The sequence below is a fragment of the Typopeltis vanoorti genome, chromosome 5 (assembly GCF_054136105.1).
Source record: "Typopeltis vanoorti isolate ZY-2024b chromosome 5, IOZ_Tvanoo_1.0, whole genome shotgun sequence".
NCBI classification, from domain to species: domain Eukaryota; kingdom Metazoa; phylum Arthropoda; class Arachnida; order Uropygi; family Thelyphonidae; genus Typopeltis; species Typopeltis vanoorti.
Window position 1 is genome coordinate 130,205,529 of NC_143553.1, and position 17,701 is coordinate 130,223,229.

Consider the following 17,701-nt stretch of genomic DNA (forward strand, 5'->3'; position numbering starts at 1 on the left):
CATATTATTATTACTACGATAAAGAGCCAAGAGGCTATTTTTTCCCCGGCGGCGTAAATTAAGTTAAGGGGATAATAAATCCCTCATCATTTTAAAGCCGGATACGAAACTCTGAGGGTTTCATGGCTTGGACTTGCCGATAGTTCTTCAGCATGAAACTCTTAGATTTCAATCTCCGAAATCTAAGACTTGGAAAGTTTCTGACAGTTCACTGATTTATGTTTACAGTTTGGTTCCTATATATATACAGAATATCAGTCTCATGTCATTCCTGTATATTCTTATTTTTATTAATGTTTCCATTAATTTCTTATGGTGAACATTATAAAATACTTTATTATAATCTATAAAACAAATATAAACATCTTTCTGCAATTCTAAGGTTCTATCTTGTAATATTCTGATATTGAAGATAAACTCTTTTTCCTTTGTTTCTCATAAATTTACTTTGGACATACTATTTCTTTTTCTGTTTTTGATTTTATTCCTTGCAAATCATAACACAATTCATAATACAAATTTTATTATATGGCTCATTAGGCTTACTGATCTGTAATCTTTACATTCAACTGTCCCCAGCCTTTTTTGGGATATTTATAAAAATAGAATTCCTGAGTTCATCAGGAATGAATCCACTTGCATCTATACGGTTAAACAGTTTCCTAACTCCTCTACTCTATTTTCTTCTAGGACCGCGAGCATTTCTGTATGAATGTCATTTTAACTGTGTGCCTTTCTCAGCTTCATTTGCTCTATAACTCTGTCTAGGCCTAGAAGAATTTCTTCTTTTAGTAATGGAGGGACATCTTCAAACTTGTTAAATCTCTTGTATTTCTTTCTCCTCATCTCTGGAAAGCTCTGGAATTCATCCAACCCATGAAAACAATATTTTCACTTCCAACACAGTTTGTTTAGTGTTTAAAAAATTAAACTTATGAAAGTCATGAACTTTTTGATAAAGTCAAATATAAGGAATTATATTAATTGGTGGAGATTTGAAAATTTTCAGCACAATTCTGAAGCAGCAAATTTGGTTATGTGAAAATGCCCAAAATGATAGGTTTTCTTTGCAAACGGAACAGCAGAGTCCATAATCAGAACCCAGTAAAAAGCTTCACTCCAAGCTCAAAAATTATAAAGGTTTAGCAGATCCAAATAATGTTCTTATCACAGATTCATATGAAATTTGGTTTAATAAAGCAACTAATGGAAGCATTAGAGGAATATTTAAATGCTTTTACTTAAAACATACATGTCTTTCTAATGCCAAACTCAAAGAAGCTATTTTTTCTGGAATGATATTAGAAAATTAATGTCAAATAGTTTACGAAGCAATGTTCACAACTGAAAAAGAAACATGAGTCAAAAATATCTTGAAACAACAAAGATCCTTATTTCACAAAATAAAGTAATTTGAAAGATTAGGTTGTAGTATTAACTTGCATGTATCCTTTCCAAGGACAAGAAAGAAATGAAAAGAGATACTGGATGTCAAATAGTTTACGAAGCAATGTTCACAACTGAAAAAGAAACATGAGTCAAAAATATCTTGAAACAACAAAGATCCTTATTTCACAAAATAAAGTAATTTGAAAGATTAGGTTGTAGTATTAACTTGCATGTATCCTTTCCAAGGACAAGAAAGAAATGAAAAGAGATACTGGAATGTCACAGTAATGACAGATTAGTATTGGTGTTTTAACGATGGGTGGGGGGGGAACCAATGGGCTAGTGTATAAGATTAAAAAAAGAAAAAAAAATCATTAAAAAATTGCAATTCTGAATAAATATTAACCCAGAACATCAAAATCTGAATAATGTTATATCGTTGCTCTTCTATACTTTTCTCTTCTATTATGTTTTGCTTTACTACACTATGATTAACTCTCTTCTAATTCTCAATTATCCTTAACACTCAATTCAATTTGCATCTATCACACTCTATATTCTATTCAATCTATAATTTGGGCCATTTCTTAGACCAGTCATGTGTATTCTTCAAATATTAGAGGCTTTATCTTAGTCAGGAACAAAACTCTTAATTCTATTATCTGAGACTGTCTCCTGATCAAATATTGGCACATTTATTTTTTAAAACTGTGCCAGCCAATATCCTACGATAGATGAGACTCTTATCCAAGGAGACCTTCCCAGAATAACATACAGTGGTGAAAGTTCAAGCACTTATACTCGTATACAATCTAATTCAATTCACCTATATCAAACTTAGTATGCAGTCGTGGCTTATAAATCTCTACTATTCTTTTATATCCCTCCTGCTTAGGTTCAGTTTTATGAGTGGTAATTTGAATTCATATCTCAGGCCAATATCAGGTATAAAATACAAAAACATGTTTACTGAGGTCTAAAATTTATATACAAGGAACGCACTAAACACATGGTTATTTCAACTTCATTCTAAGTAAAAAGAGTTAGATAACACAGCTAAATACCCTTGAACAGTAATAATAACTCGCTCTACTGAATTGCTCATTAAAATACAAAATTGCTAGTCTATAATTTTATCCCCTCAATCATTCCTAAATTACTTAATATTTCTCACATTTTATCATTGTTATAACACATACAATCTCCTTCTCGGACATTTCTTTCCAGTTGGGACAGGTCACTGCCAAATATGGTAATCTCTTAAAAGTTCACTATCAAATGTCCACACTCTAAATTACATAGTGTCCACTCATTTCTTTAACTGCAAACATAAAATAAATTCTCTACTTTACCATCCCTTGGAATGATTATCTGGTCCATTCACTGCTTTGTCTAGACATCTCGATCCTTCCGCCGGCTTTCGCCCAAGTGGTCACTTACGATGATTGCACGATATGGTCATTCGGAAACAATACGGCGATGTGCTGCTCTGGTCTCGTTCCGTTACCACTTACAGTTTTCAGCATTGCCGGTTCTTCGGTCTTGCTCAGCTGCCCTGCTATGAAGGGTTAGCTAGCTAGGACACTCAGTCTAATGGAGACGACGGATAACTTCTACGGACGATCCGGAATCACCCAGCCGGCGGGAGGGAGCGCCAACGTGCACAAGGAACCAGGAACCAAAAAGCCTTGAGATAGGGAGCCAAACCCCTTTTATAAAACCTCCACTAGTGTCCTCTCTCCCTTATGTTTTTCCACATGGCATGCATCTTCCACGCATGGCGTCTTCTGAGAACGCTTTCAAGCTTCATCTTCCATATAATTTCTGCCTTAGGCCATAAGTTACACTGGACGGCTAAGATGTGACCTTTAGATTTTAGCTTGCACTCAATTAATTCACATACACTGCATAGGATATTCTATTTTAACTACATTTTTTATACAAAATTCCTTTCATGACTTTGTGTAAACAGGATTAATTTCACATTTCTAAATCAACATTTTTTCAGCTCTACTTAAGGTTAATGTATGTGTATTTACTTTCTTGCCCAAGTACAAGTTTCTCATTGTTTACATTTTAAACTTGTTAGATCCTGAATGAATAATTTCTTTTAATAAATGTTTCATTCAGGATGTAACAATAAATATTCCTTCATTATTTGTGTTCTAAAAAATAATGCTTATTTGATCATTAGGATGAAATAACTAAATATGATATATCAAACTTGATTTTATTAGCATAAAAACAAAAACTACTCTCGGGGAGGACCCTGTAACCCCTAGAGAGCGAGTCCCCTGGGTGGCGAATAGGGGAGCCAACCATGTGTGTGTGTGTGGTGAAGGTGCCCGAATATACTGAATAAGGACTCATGGACCAACAGGGCCATAAGGGGAAATCATCTTGATTGTAAGGGAAGTGGCACTCCCATGGACCCTTAGCTGGATCTTGAGAAAGAGCCACTTACTTTAATCTTTCCTATAAGGCCTTATCAACTAACTCTATTTTATGACCCTTATGCTATTAGAGTACTCAAGGACCATGGGGAGTTTTCATTTCTGGCTTTACAACTATGCCCTCTCTATAAACCTTACTATAATTCTTCTATAATCTACTCTTCCCCCCCTTCAATATACCTTATTCCCCATTCAATATAGGTTGAAATTTGGAAGGCTAGTTCAGAAGCCTTATAACTAATTAAGGAATTGGCGTACACTAGAAATATAAATTAAAAACAAATTTAATAAATAGTTTCCGATATTTCAGCAACGTCACGTTGCCATCTTCTTGGGAACTTAAAATAAAGAACAGGTGCACGCAAGTGCTACATAACAGCAAATGAGAAATGAAGCGAGGAAGCTACCGTTTTCCTAAAGTCCTGATGGCGCCCCCTGGTGAGCTATATTGGTAGTTATTGGCTTTTGGGCTGAAGTTCTTCTGATATATGGTTCCCAAATTTGGGGCACACTTATGCACCAAAATTTGTTGAGGTTTGGCATGTTCCTAAGGGCTGAGGCTAATTCCATGAATAGTCTTTCATATTTGAACTTGCTGCGGTGTATTACTGTGGCTTTCTTCCGCCTTATTCTGTGGCGGGTATCCAGAACATGGTCTGCAAGCCCACAGTGGCTGTACTGGTGAAATCGGATGTAGTCCTTGTGTTCTGAGATTCTGATATTTGCTGTCCTACCTGTTTGGCCAAAGTAGGACAATTTACAGCTGCAAGGGACCTGGTATACACCAGGTAGGTCTAGGAGAAGTGGTTGGTCTTTAGTGGAGCAGATAAGGAATGCCAATTTTCTATATGGTCTGTAACAGGTGGTTAAGTCATGTTTTTTTAGGATTTTGTTGATTTTTTCTGAAGTGCCTCAGATGTAGGGGATGGTGATGGATTTAGAGTAATATTTTTTGTGAAGGAGTGGAGGTGGGTTGTGGATAACTGGTTTAAGTATTTTTGGGATTTTTTTTTTTTTTTTGGGGGGGGGAGGTAGCCATTGGCTGAGAAAGTGTTAAAGATGCGATTTAGTTCAGTAGTTTAGGGGCATGATCAATTGAATATAAGTTTTGCCCTGTTGAATAGTGTCTTAATGGGGGGGGGGAAATTGTGGGTGAATGTATCTGCCTGTATGGGTGGGTTTCTATAAACTGAGAAAACCAAGGTTCCATCAAGTTGGCAGGTGACTAGTGTGTCTAGGATGGGGAGGTTATGTTGGAGGTTTAATGGATTTTTTACAACACTCAAAAAGAATTAAAATAGAATTTAATACTTCCTATATTTCATCTACGGGGATTACAAAGACAATTAATGTAACATGCACACAAAAACTTACAATACTAAGCCCAACCACGTGGGTGACAATAAAGTACTATCTAGGTGGAGCGCCCTCTAAGGGCAGTAGTAGGTGGCCTGGAATGTAAGGTGGGACCTCTGGTGATGACTGTTTCCCAAATCTTCGGAAGCTTAATGCAACCGTATTTGTTAAGATTTGGTTGGTTTCTGAGAGCTGCTGCTGCTTCTAAGAACAGACTCTCTTTCTTGAATTTGCTGTGGTGGAGCATGGTGGTTTACTTCCATGATACTCTGTGGGTGGTGTCCAAAACATGGTCAGCCAAGCCTGAATGGACATAGTTGTGTTTAACGATGTACGACTTGTGTTCCTCCAGGCGGATGGATGCTGATCTGCCTGTCTGTCCAAAGTACGCAAGCTTACAGGAACAGGGTACTTTGTAAACTCCAGGCAGAGAGAGAGGAGGGAGCTGATCTTTCGTAGAACGGATAAGGGTAGCCAGTTTGCGGTAGGGCTTATATGCTGTGTGTAGGTTATACTTTTTTAGTATCTTGGCTATTTTTTCCGAAGTGCCACGGATGTAGGGTATGGTGATGGCATTTTTAAATTCTTGTTGACGAGAGGGATGGGGAATGGGGGAGGAATTGATTATTTTTTTGATGCTGTGTTCGCTGTAGCCATTGGAGAGGAAAGTTCTGTCTATGTGGTTAAGCTCAGTAGTGAGGGCGGTTCTCTTGGTAAGGGTTTTGATGATGCCATATTGTTGTGAGGGGTGGTGGTGGGAGAGTTTGTGAATGTATCGGCCTGTGTGTGTGGGTTTTCTGTATACAGTGAAGGCAAGTGTATCATTAGGCAGGTGCGTGACTAAGGTGTCTAGGAAGGGTAAACAATTGTTCTTTTCCTTTTCCATAGTAAACTGGATTCTTGGATGTAGGCTATTGAGATGACCGAGGAAGGAGTCTAACATGTCTGGGCCATGAGGCCAAATAGAGAACACATCATCTACATATCTTAGCCAGATAGAAGGTTTGAGTGGGGCTGAGTCTATGGCTCGTTTTTCGAAATCTTCCATATAGAAATTGGCAATGGGGGGTGAGAGGGGGGGAGCCCATGGCGGTTCCCTCTATCTGCTTGTAGATTTTGTTATTCCAAGCGAAATACCCAGAGTTGATGGCGAAGGAAAAGAGATCTAAGATGTCAGAGGGAAAAACGTTTTCTAAGAGAGATAAAGTGTCAGTTAAGGGAATACTGGTAAACAAGGAGGAGATATCAAAGCTTTCTAATATGTCTGTATTATTCAAGGTTAAATTTTCTGTGAGGGCTTTAAAGTGGGTCGAATTTTTTATATAGGAAGCTGAATTTCCGGTGAGGGGGGACAGAGTTGACCAGCTGTTTAGACAGTCTGTAACAAGGTGCATTGGTGGCATCTACTATAGGCCTGAGTGAGGAATTAGGTTTGTGGATTTTTGGTAAACCGTATATTCGGGGGGGACGGGAGCGGAAAGGTTTAAGTTTTTTCGTGACGTCGGGGGGCCAGGAGGTTACTTTTTAAAGTAAGATTTTTAATTTCTTAACTTGCGTTTTTGTGGGGTCGTGTTCTAGCGGGATGTAGGCAGCACGATCACGGAGGATAATGTTCATTTTACGATTGTATTCGCTGGTATTAAGGACAACTGTGGCATTACCTTTATCCGCTCTGGTGATGACGATACTTTTTTCTTTGCGTAGTTTCTGGAGAGCCATGCGTTGGGAATAAGATAAGTTACTTTTTGGAGACGAAGAGTGAACGAGGATGTCGGCTACGTCGAGTCTGATGTTGTTGGCTACCTCCGACGGTAAGCGACCGATCCCCCGTTCGACGTTAACCATTACATCGAGCACCGGCACTTCTTTCGGGGCGACGGCAAAATTACGGCCGAGGCAAAGGGCGCTGACGGCATCATCGTTGAGCCTTTTGGACGAGAGGTTTATTACTGTCTGGAGCGGTTGAATTTGTGGTTGTGGTTTGTCTTTAACCAGGTTGTTGTATTTCTTGACGTGTTTGTTTTTTATTTTCTGAAATTCTCTCTGTGCGGAAGTTTCCGAAATGTCAGAGAGAATCGACCAAAGTTCAGGGTTAAGAACGGTGGAGAGCTCTGCATGTAAGGAGCCAATGGCGGCGTTCGTCACTAGCAAATCGCCTCTACTCGTGCCGCCCTCGCAGTGATGAACGCCGCCATTGGAAAGAAAAAACTTAAACCTTTCCGCTCCCGTCCCCCCGAATATACGGTTTACCAAAAATCCACAAACCTAATTCCTCACTCAGGCCTATAGTAGATGCCAACAATGCACCTTGTTACAGACTGTCTAAACAGCTGGCCAACTCTCTGTCCCCCCCCTCACCGGAAATTCAGCTTCCTATATAAAAAAAAAAAATTCGACCCACTTTAAAGCCCTCACAGAAAATTTAACCTTCAATAATACAGACATATTAGTAAGCTTTGATATCTCCTCCTTGTTTATCAATATTCCCTTAACTGACACTTTATCTCTCTTAGAAAACGTTTTTCTCTCTGACATCTTAGATCTCTTTTCCTTCGCCATCAACTCTGGGTATTTCGCTTGGAATAACAAAATCTACAAGCAGATAGAGGGAACCGCCATGGGTTCCCCCCTCTCACCCCCCCCCCCTTGCCAATTTCTATATGGAAGATTTCGAAAAACGAGCCATAGACTCAGCCCCACTCAAACCTTCTATCTGGCTAAGATATGTAGATGATGTGTTCTCTATTTGGCCTCATAGCCCAGACATGTTAGACTCCTTCCTCAGTCATCTCAATAGCCTACATCCAAGAATCCAGTTTACTATGGAAAAGGAAAAGAACAATTGTTTACCCTTCCTAGACACCTTAGTCACGTGCCTGCCTAATGATACACTTGCCTTCACTGTATACAGAAAACCCACACACACACACACAGGCAGATACATTCACAAACTCTCCCACCACCACCCCTCACAACAATATGGCATCATTAAAACCCTTACCAAGAGAGCCCACAATCTTTGTTCCAGTGGAACCGCCCTCACTACTGAGCTTAACCACATACACAGAACTTTCCTCTCCAATGGCTACAGCGAACAGAGCATCAAAAAAATAATCAATTCCTCCCCCATTCCCCATCCCTCTCGTCAACAAGAATTTAAAAATGCCATCACCATACCCTACATCCGTGGCACTTCGGAAAAAATAGCCAAGATACTAAAAAAGTATAACCTACACACAGCATATAAGCCCTACCGCAAACTGGCTACCCTTATCCGTTCTACGAAAGATGAGCTCCCTCCTCTCTCTCTCTCTCTGCCTGGAGTTTACAAAGTACCCTGTTCCTGTAAGCTTGCGTACTTTGGACAGACAGGCAGATCAGCATCCATCCGCCTGGAGGAACACAAGTCGTACATCGTTAAACACAACTATGGCCATTCAGTCTTGGCTGACCATGTTTTCGACACCACCCACAGAGTATCATGGAAGAAAACCACCATGCTCCACCACAGCAAATTCAAGAAAGAGAGACTTTTCTTAGAAGCAGCAGCAGCTCTCAGAAACCAACCAAATCTTAACAAATACGGTTGCATTAAGCTTCCGAAAGATTTGGGAAACAGTCATCACCAGAGGTCCCACCTTACATTCCAGGCCACCTACTACTGCCCTTAGAGGGCGCTCCACCTAGATAGGACTTTGTCACCCACGTGGTTGGGCTTAGTATTGTAAGTTTTTGTGTGCATGTTACATTAATTGTCTTTGTAATCCCCGTAGATGTCCTAGTGACTAGGACGAAATATAGGAAGTATTAAATTCTATTTTAATTCTTTTTGAGTGTTGTAAAAAATCCATTAAACCTCCAACATAATGTCTTCACAGCACTTAAGCCTCTACACAAGAATAGGACGGGGAAACTATTGTTTTTCTCATTTTCTAAGGTGAACTTGATTCTAGGGTGTTGGTTGTTTAAGTGTATTAAGAAGGAGAGGAGTGTATCCAGGCCATGTGGTCAAATAGCAAACACATCATCAACGTAACGAAGCCATATGGTATTTTTTTTGTGGGGGGCTGAGTTTAAGGCTTTCTCTTCAAAAGTCTCCATAAAGAAGTTGGCCAAGGGTGGGGAAAGTGGTGAACCCATGGCTGTCCCCTCTATCTGTTTGTAGAATTTTTCCAGGCAAGCGAAATAGCCTGAGTTCGTTGCGAACTGAAATACGGCTGAGATATGAGGAGGAAAATTAGCCTGGAGTAGCTCTAAGGTTTCTTTGAGGGGGACATTTGTGAATAAGGAGGAGACATCAAAACTGATCATTATGTCATTATGTTGGAGTGTAAGGTTTTCTATACTGGCTTTGAAGTGGGCTGAATTTTTTTGTGTGTGATGGTGAATTGCCAGTATAGTGTGAGAGCGCTTTGGCTAAATACTCAGCTAGTTTGCAAGTGGGGGAATCAATGCCATCCACTATGGGACGTAATGGCACATTTTCTTTGTGTAATTTTGGGAGCCCATATATACGGGGGGGGGGGGTCTAGAGTTATGTGGTTTTAGTCTGTTAGTAATCTCCACAGGCCAAGAAGTAACCTTCTTAAGGAGCCTATGGAGTTTTCTAATTTGTGAGTTGGTGGGATTGTATTCAATGGGGAGGTAAGTAGCTCGATCTAATAGTAAAGCCTCTTAAGCTTACCTGTGTAGTCATTATAATTGAGTACCACAGTGGTGTTCCCCTTATCCGCTTTGGTGATAACTATTTCTTTGTTTTTCTTTCCATATTCTTGGGAACTTAACACCGTTAAGTTCCCAAGAAGATGGCAATGTTACGTTGCCGAAATATCGGGAAAATATTTATTAAATTTGTTTTTAATTTATATTTCTAGTGTACGCTGTCAATTCCTTAATTATTAATTATCATGTTTAACCAGCGTATAAGCCTTTCAACACGTATTACGATCATCCACGGAGATGCCTCTGCACGCAAGGCCCGCCATTATGGCAAACTGAAGCTGAAGTTATCCAGACAACGGAATCGTCTGACCTTCCTAAAATGCTGCCGGGATAACCAGGAAATTCCAAATTGTGTACAATTGAAGCACCGTTTCATTTCACAAAAAGCTCTCCATATCTACAACCGGGCAAGCCAGACTTTACTTCGGGAGAAAATTACTGCAACACGCGGTACCCTAGCTGACATAAACAGAGCTATTTTAGAGCTAGAGGATGAGCTTTCAAATATGCTGAATCACGAACTTTGGTCAATTCTACATGACGTCTCGTGTACTGCAGCGAATACAGGGTCGACATATCAACAAGTTTGATAAACTAAAAAAAGAACTCGACGTCCAAACAAAAAACTACAAATTAACACTGTAGTTAACCTTTTGTCAGTCACCTTGAAGCCTGAAGCACTCAACGCTCTGTCACGTGGCCACAACTTCACCATTGCTCCTAGAAAATTACTGGCCGAGGAATTCATGATTCAGATTGAATGCAGGATTCGCCACCTTCCAAACCACATCACCAATGATATTAGATTGGTGGAGCCTGTGTTCTCACAAAAGCAAAACCACCAAAAAACAACATATCTATTAGTGAATACAAGTCACTACAAGAATTGAAGAAAAACAAAGAAATAGTTATCACCAAAGCGGATAAGGGGAACACCACTGTGGTACTTAATCATAATGACTACACAGGTAAGCTTAAGAGGCTTTACTATTAGATCGAGCTACTTACCTCCCCAATGAATACAATCCCACCAACTCACAAATTAGAAAACTCCATAGGCTCCTTAAGAAGGTTACTTCTTGGCCTGTGGAGATTACTAACAGACTAAAACCACATAACTCTAGACCCCCCCCCCCCGTATATATGGGCTCCCAAAATTACACAAAGAAAATGTGCCATTATGTCCCATAGTGGATGGCACTGATTCCTCCACTTACAAACTAGCTAAGCATTTAGCCAAAGCACTCTCACACTATACTGGCAATACACCATCACACATAAAAAACTCAGCCCACTTCAAAGCCAGTATAGAAAACCTTACACTCCAACATAATGACAATGGTCAGTTTCGATGTCTCCTCCTTATTCACAAATGTCCTCCTCAAAGAAACCTTAGAGCTAATCCAAGCTAAATTTCCTCCTGATATCTCAGCCCTATTTCAGTTCACAATGAACTCAGGCTATTTCGTTTGGCAGGAAAAATTCTACAAACAGATAGAGGGGACAGCCATGGGTTCACCACTTTCCCCACCCTTGGCCAACTTCTTTATGGAGACTTTTGAAGAAAAAGCCTTAAACTCAGCCCCCCACAAAAAAAATACCATATGGCTTCGTTACGTTGATGATGTGTTTGCTATTTGGCCACATGGCCTGGATACACTCCTCTCCTTCTTAACACACTTAAACAACCAACACCCTAGAATCAAGTTCACCCTAGAAAAAGAGAAAAACAATAGCCTCCCCTTCCTAGACACACTAGTCACCTGCCAACCTCATGGAACCTTGGTTTTCTCAGTTTATAGAAAACCCACCCATACAGGCAGATACATTCACCAACAATTCCCCCCCCTCACAATATGGAGTTATTAAGAGACTATTCAACAGGGCAAAAGCTTATATGTTCAAATGATCACGCCCTAAACTACTGAACTAAATCACATCCTTAACACTTTCTCAGCCAATGGCTACCCCCCCCCCCCAAAAAAATCCACAAAATACTTAATCCAGTTATCCATAGCCCACCTTCACCCCATTCACAAAAAATATTTATTACTCTAAATCCATCGCTATTCCCTACATCTGAGGCACTTCGGAAAAAATCAACAAAATCCTAAAAAAAATGACTTGCCCTCTTGTTACAGACCATATAGAAAATTAGCATTCCTTATCTGCTCCACTAAAGATCAACCACTTCCCCTAGACCTACCTGGTGTATACCAGGTCCCTTGCAGCTGTAAATTGTCCTACTTTGGCCAAACAGGTAGGACAGCAAATATCAGAATCTCAGAACACAAGGACTACATCCGATTTCACCAGTACAGCCACTGTGGGCTTGCAGACCATGTTCTGGATACCCGCCACAGAATAAGGCGGAAGAAAGCCACAGTAATACACCGCAGCAAGTTCAAATATGAAAGACTATTCATGGAATTAGCCTGAGCCCTTAGGAACATGCCAAACCTCAACAAATTTTGGTGCATAAGACTGCCCCAAATTTGGGAACCATATATCAGAAGAACTTCAGCCCAAAGGCCAATAACTAACAATAGAGCCTGCCAGGGGGCCATCAGGACTTTAGGAAAACGGTAGCTTCCTCGCTTCATTTCTCATTTGCTGTTATGTAGCATTTGCGTGCACCTGTTCTTTATTTTAAGTTCCCAAGAAGATGGCAACATGACGTTGCCGAAATATCAGAAAGTTATTAAATTTGTTTTTAATTTATATTTCTAGTGTACACTTTCAATTCCTTAATTATTAGTTATCATGTTTAACCAGCGTATAAGCCTTTCAACACGTATTAGAAGCCTTAAGTTAGCAGCCCTACCACTGAACTATTCCATCGTCAGGCTAGTACCCTGACATGGAGAACATAATTCTACTTGTAAGCTGACAGAAAAAGATAATCGGTTGAATCTATGGAAAACGACCCTGGAATGGAAAAGTTAAAACAAAATTGGAAACGACAAAATATAATACACATAACAAACTGGAATGTTTATCCATAGATAAACATTCCAGTTTGTTATGTGTATTATATTAAACAGAGGATATTCTATTTAATAATAGAATTAGACCAACTATTAAATGAAAGAAATTTTAAAATAGCAGTAATCACTGAAACAAAAAAGAAATTAAAAGGGACTATGAGAACCGAATATTTTAATGTGATATAAGTGGAGTTCACAGAGACCAAAGAGCACAAGCAGGAGTCATGATTTTGATTCATAACTCCCTTTCAAAACAATTAAAACATTATAAATTATGGAATGAAAGAATAATAGAAGCTAGAATAAAAATAGATAGAGGCTATTGAACAATAATTGGTCTGTATGCCCCAGAAGAAGGAAGAGAACAGGATAATATTGATTTTCATAATCAGCTACAAAACATATATAATAAAATAAAAATGATTAAGTAATTTTAGCAGGAGACTTATATGCAAGAATTGGAAACACAAAAATTAATAACAATATAGGAATACATAGAGAACATACTCTAAACAGGAATGGTAAAAAATTGATTGACTTTGTAGTTTTTATAATAACCTAAAAATAATGAATTCCTTCTATAAACATAAAGACATACATAAATATACTTGGGCAGCAAGAGGATGAAAATCAATACTAGATTATTTTATATTAAATGAAAAGACAAAATTTTCACTAGCTGTCATAGTTCACAGAGGATATGAAATAAGCAGTGACCACTTCCTTGTTAAAATAAAATTAAGATTACCACCTAAATGGCTACAAGTAACAAGAACAGAAAGAAAATTTGAAACATTTGTTTATAAAACTAGACTATTGAATGACATAATGTACAATGGCTACATGAACAAGGAATTAAAAAATATCTAGATAAATAAAACAAAATGAAGAAATAGAATGGCTTAATATAAAAACGATACTAAATGCAGCAGCAAATGAAAGCTTAGGAAAGACCAAAAAATTCAATAAAAGGAAAAAACTGAAGATCTGGGATAATACCATCAAAGAAATGATCAAAAAGAAACCTCTCAGAAATGGTTAAAAAGATTAGAAGATGAAATAGAATATAAAAGAATAAGAGGCATAGCTAAAAGAGAAGTCAGAAAAAGACAGAGAATCATGGAAATAATTTGTTTCTAATTTAGAACACGATTTATATAAAATAAGACCCAATGTATATAAGATTTTGAAACACTTAAATGCAGATACCAAAGAAAACATAAAATTAAACACCGAATTGAAATTAGAAGAATTTCTAAATTTCTGCACAGAATTGTGGACAGACAAATATTTTAAAAAAGACAACTGGCAAACAATTAACGAAAATGAAAAGGAAATAACTAAAGAAGAATTAGAAATCAGCCTGAAAGAAACAAGAAACGGAAAATCACCTGGAGAAGATAAGCTTGGTTCAGAACTATATAAATACGCAGGAACAAGATTCAAAGAAAGACTTATTATTTTTAAAGAAAATTTATTCAACTGGTATCTCCCCAATAGAATGGAAAAAAGCAATTGTGATTCCTATCTTTAAAAAATGTAATGGAGATGACCCTAAAAACTATAGAGGTATCAGTATACTAAATTCCTGTTGCAAAATATATAGCAGAATCTTAAATAGCAAACTAATGAAATATTCCAAAAACTTTATTTTAGAAGTACAGAATGGATTTAGAAAAGGACGATTATGTATAGACCAAGACTTTTGGCTAAAATTAATAATAGAGAAAAGAAGAGAATACAATTTAGAAACACATACTGCATTTATTGACTTTGAAAAAGCATTTGACAAAGTTAAAAGAAACATATTATTTAACATATTAAAAGAAAGACAAATACCAAATAATATCCTGAAAGCTATCACAAGTATATATGAAAATAATCAAATACAAATAAGATTAAATCACGAGCTATCATATACGAGAGAGATAAACCAAGGGGTCTGACAGGGATGTCCCCTCTCAGCAACTCTTTTTAATATCTACTTAAATGAAATAATAATAAAATGGAATAAAAATTTACATCAAGGAATTAAACTTTCTCCTACAGTGAACTTAAACACTCTCCTTTTTGCCGACGACCAAATAATTACAAATTCTGAAGATAACTTACAGAAAGCTATTTTAGATCTAAATGAGATAGCCAAAGATTATGGTATGATAATATCAACAGAAAAATCAAAAACTATGGCCTTTGAAGGACAAGATCCAGCAAGAACTAAAATAGTAATAGATAACAAGATCTTAGAACAGGTGAATTCATTTAACTACCTAGGATGTATGATCACATATGAAAATGAAAAAGATATAAACGTAAAAATTGCGAAATATTTAAAAATAACAGGTGTAATTAACTCTATATTTAAACCAAACCCAGTTCAAAAACAAACCAGACTAAAAGTATACAATATATTAGCCATACTAGTATTAATGTATGGAAGCAAAATCTGGACAATAAAACAAAGATTAATAACAGCAGAAATGAAGTTTATGAGAAAAACTGCAAAGTATACCCTATTTGATCACAAAAGAAACGGAGAAATTATGAAAGAATTAAACCAAGAACCAGTAATAGAAAAAATTAAAAAATGTAAACATAAATGGATGGAACACGTTCAAAGAATGAAAACAGAAAGATTACCAAAACAAGCCTTAAAGTACATGCCATTAGGAAAAAGAAAACCAGGACGTCCTCTTAAACGATGACTTCTAAGGCCGGAGCAGGCCATGCTAGGCCTAAATCCTTAATACGCATGATGATGAAAAACCAAAACTAAATTTTAGAAAATGAGAAATGCCTGTGGAAAGTTCAGTATTGAAACTACATTATGATGTCAATAGAGAGAATGAAACTTGTGAGGTTTTAATTGCTTATTTTTATTTAACTCTTAAGATTTACATCATTAGGGGCACTGGTACATAAGTTTTACACAACAAAAGCCTATTAACAATTAATTACACATAGTAGATACTTTTGATAACTTTGCAACTGTTACATATTGTGTCAACCAACCCAATCGAACCTTGTCATTTTTCAAGAGTGGCTGTTTTTGTTTTCCGAGTTTTGTCTATTTTACGTGTGTGAAATGATGCATTTAGGACACCGCAGTATAGACAAGTAATTTTCTATAAATAATTGAACTTTTCTTGCCCATATTTTACAATGGGAAACAGTGTTGACGATCAACTGAATATCCAGTTTTTCTGCCAGAGCTTTCATGGATTGTATGATTGATTACGGTCAAAAGAAGGTTGGAACTTGTGTCTAAATAAGTAAAACGAGTTATTTCAGCCTTTCTTTGGTTCAAATAAACAAACAAAAATAATAATTACTCAAGTGATTACTTTTTCCGATTTTTGTGTGTATTATATGGCTGCATTTAAAAATCTTATAAAATTCAAATTATCCATGTCTCACTCTAGTATTTGCCAATAATAATGAAAAACGAAGATGCTTTAAGAAAGCAAAAATGAAAAGAACATTAATGAAAATCATTAAAGAATGAAAACTTAAATATTTTGGAACATCTAACTAGACTGAAAAAGAGGGAGCAGTAGACCCAGGAGAATGGAGTTTGAAGACATTAAGGACTGGACTTGCTTGAATTACCATAAATGTTCCAGAGCAGCAAAAAAAAGTTCTGTGACAAGTTGCCAATCTTCTAGGGGACGACACTTGAAGCATAATTGTTCATTTGACTTATGCTTTCCCTATTTAAAATTATATTAATTGATAAACTGAAGTATTCAACTTTATCCTACAATTAAGTTGAATTATCCTACTATTCTCATCATAAAGTTGAGCTGAACATTCCTTTAGCACAAGTACCGATATCCCATTTGTCCCAAATGCCAAATTCTTATGCAGATTATGCAACAGCTCTAGAACATCCTTCTTGTGCGCTATGTTACATATGCCAGATTTATAACTTAATGCAAAGCAAGCATTCATTATTTGAACTATTGTATCTGTTTTTGATACAAGGGTACTGTTGTATTCAATAAAGTTATTATTCCCCATTCATTATTTACTTGCAGTAACAATATAATTCTTTTGGGTTGACTTTAGTCTACACAGCTAAAGAGTATCATCTTTGGTTCCAGAGTATCAGTTATTGAATGGGAAGGATATCATCATGGCATTATAGTATTCTTTTCATATTCCACTTAGCTCTCAGTACAATACTTCAAACTTTTCTAGCTTGCGCTTTATATATTTCATAACTGTGCTCACTCTTATTCTCATGATATTTCTTCTACATCAACATCTTATGGAGCTTTTGCTTGAGTTGTTTATCCATTTCATTCCCCTATTTGTTCTTTGAAATCTAAGGAAACATTCAGATACTACATTATTTAAGTATCTTTTCAAAGTTTCCAATGCCCTGCTGATATCCTTCCCATTCAGTAATTGATATTCTGGAACCAAAGATACTATGCTCTTGAGTTCGTCATAATTTCCAGATCTGCAGTTCAGCATGTAACTTTAAGAAATTAATAAAGCTTTATAAAAGCCTTAATAAAGCTCAATAAATTCTCCTTTATTCTTATGAGTTTTTTCTCTGCTATGAAATCAATACTTAGATAATTTAATAATCAGTCTTAGGGATCGATGAATGAGTAATGGCTTTAATGTACAATCTCCTGAAGCATTGCTGCAAAATAATAGTCACACGATCCTTAGCTGCTAACCTCCTACTGGCCGAGGTGGATGAAATAGTCAGACCAAATTGCACTTCTTATCCATGTTATTCAACGGGTGTTACAGAATCGTATCCAGATTTAGCTGGATGTC

General features: G+C 37.1%; 1 protein-coding gene across 1 annotated transcript in view; it reads right to left on the bottom strand.

The window, feature by feature from the left end:
- LOC150106813 (WD repeat-containing protein 91) overlaps positions 1-17,701 on the bottom strand; it is a 324,316-nt gene that overhangs the window by 88,289 nt on the left and 218,326 nt on the right. The window lies entirely within an intron of this gene.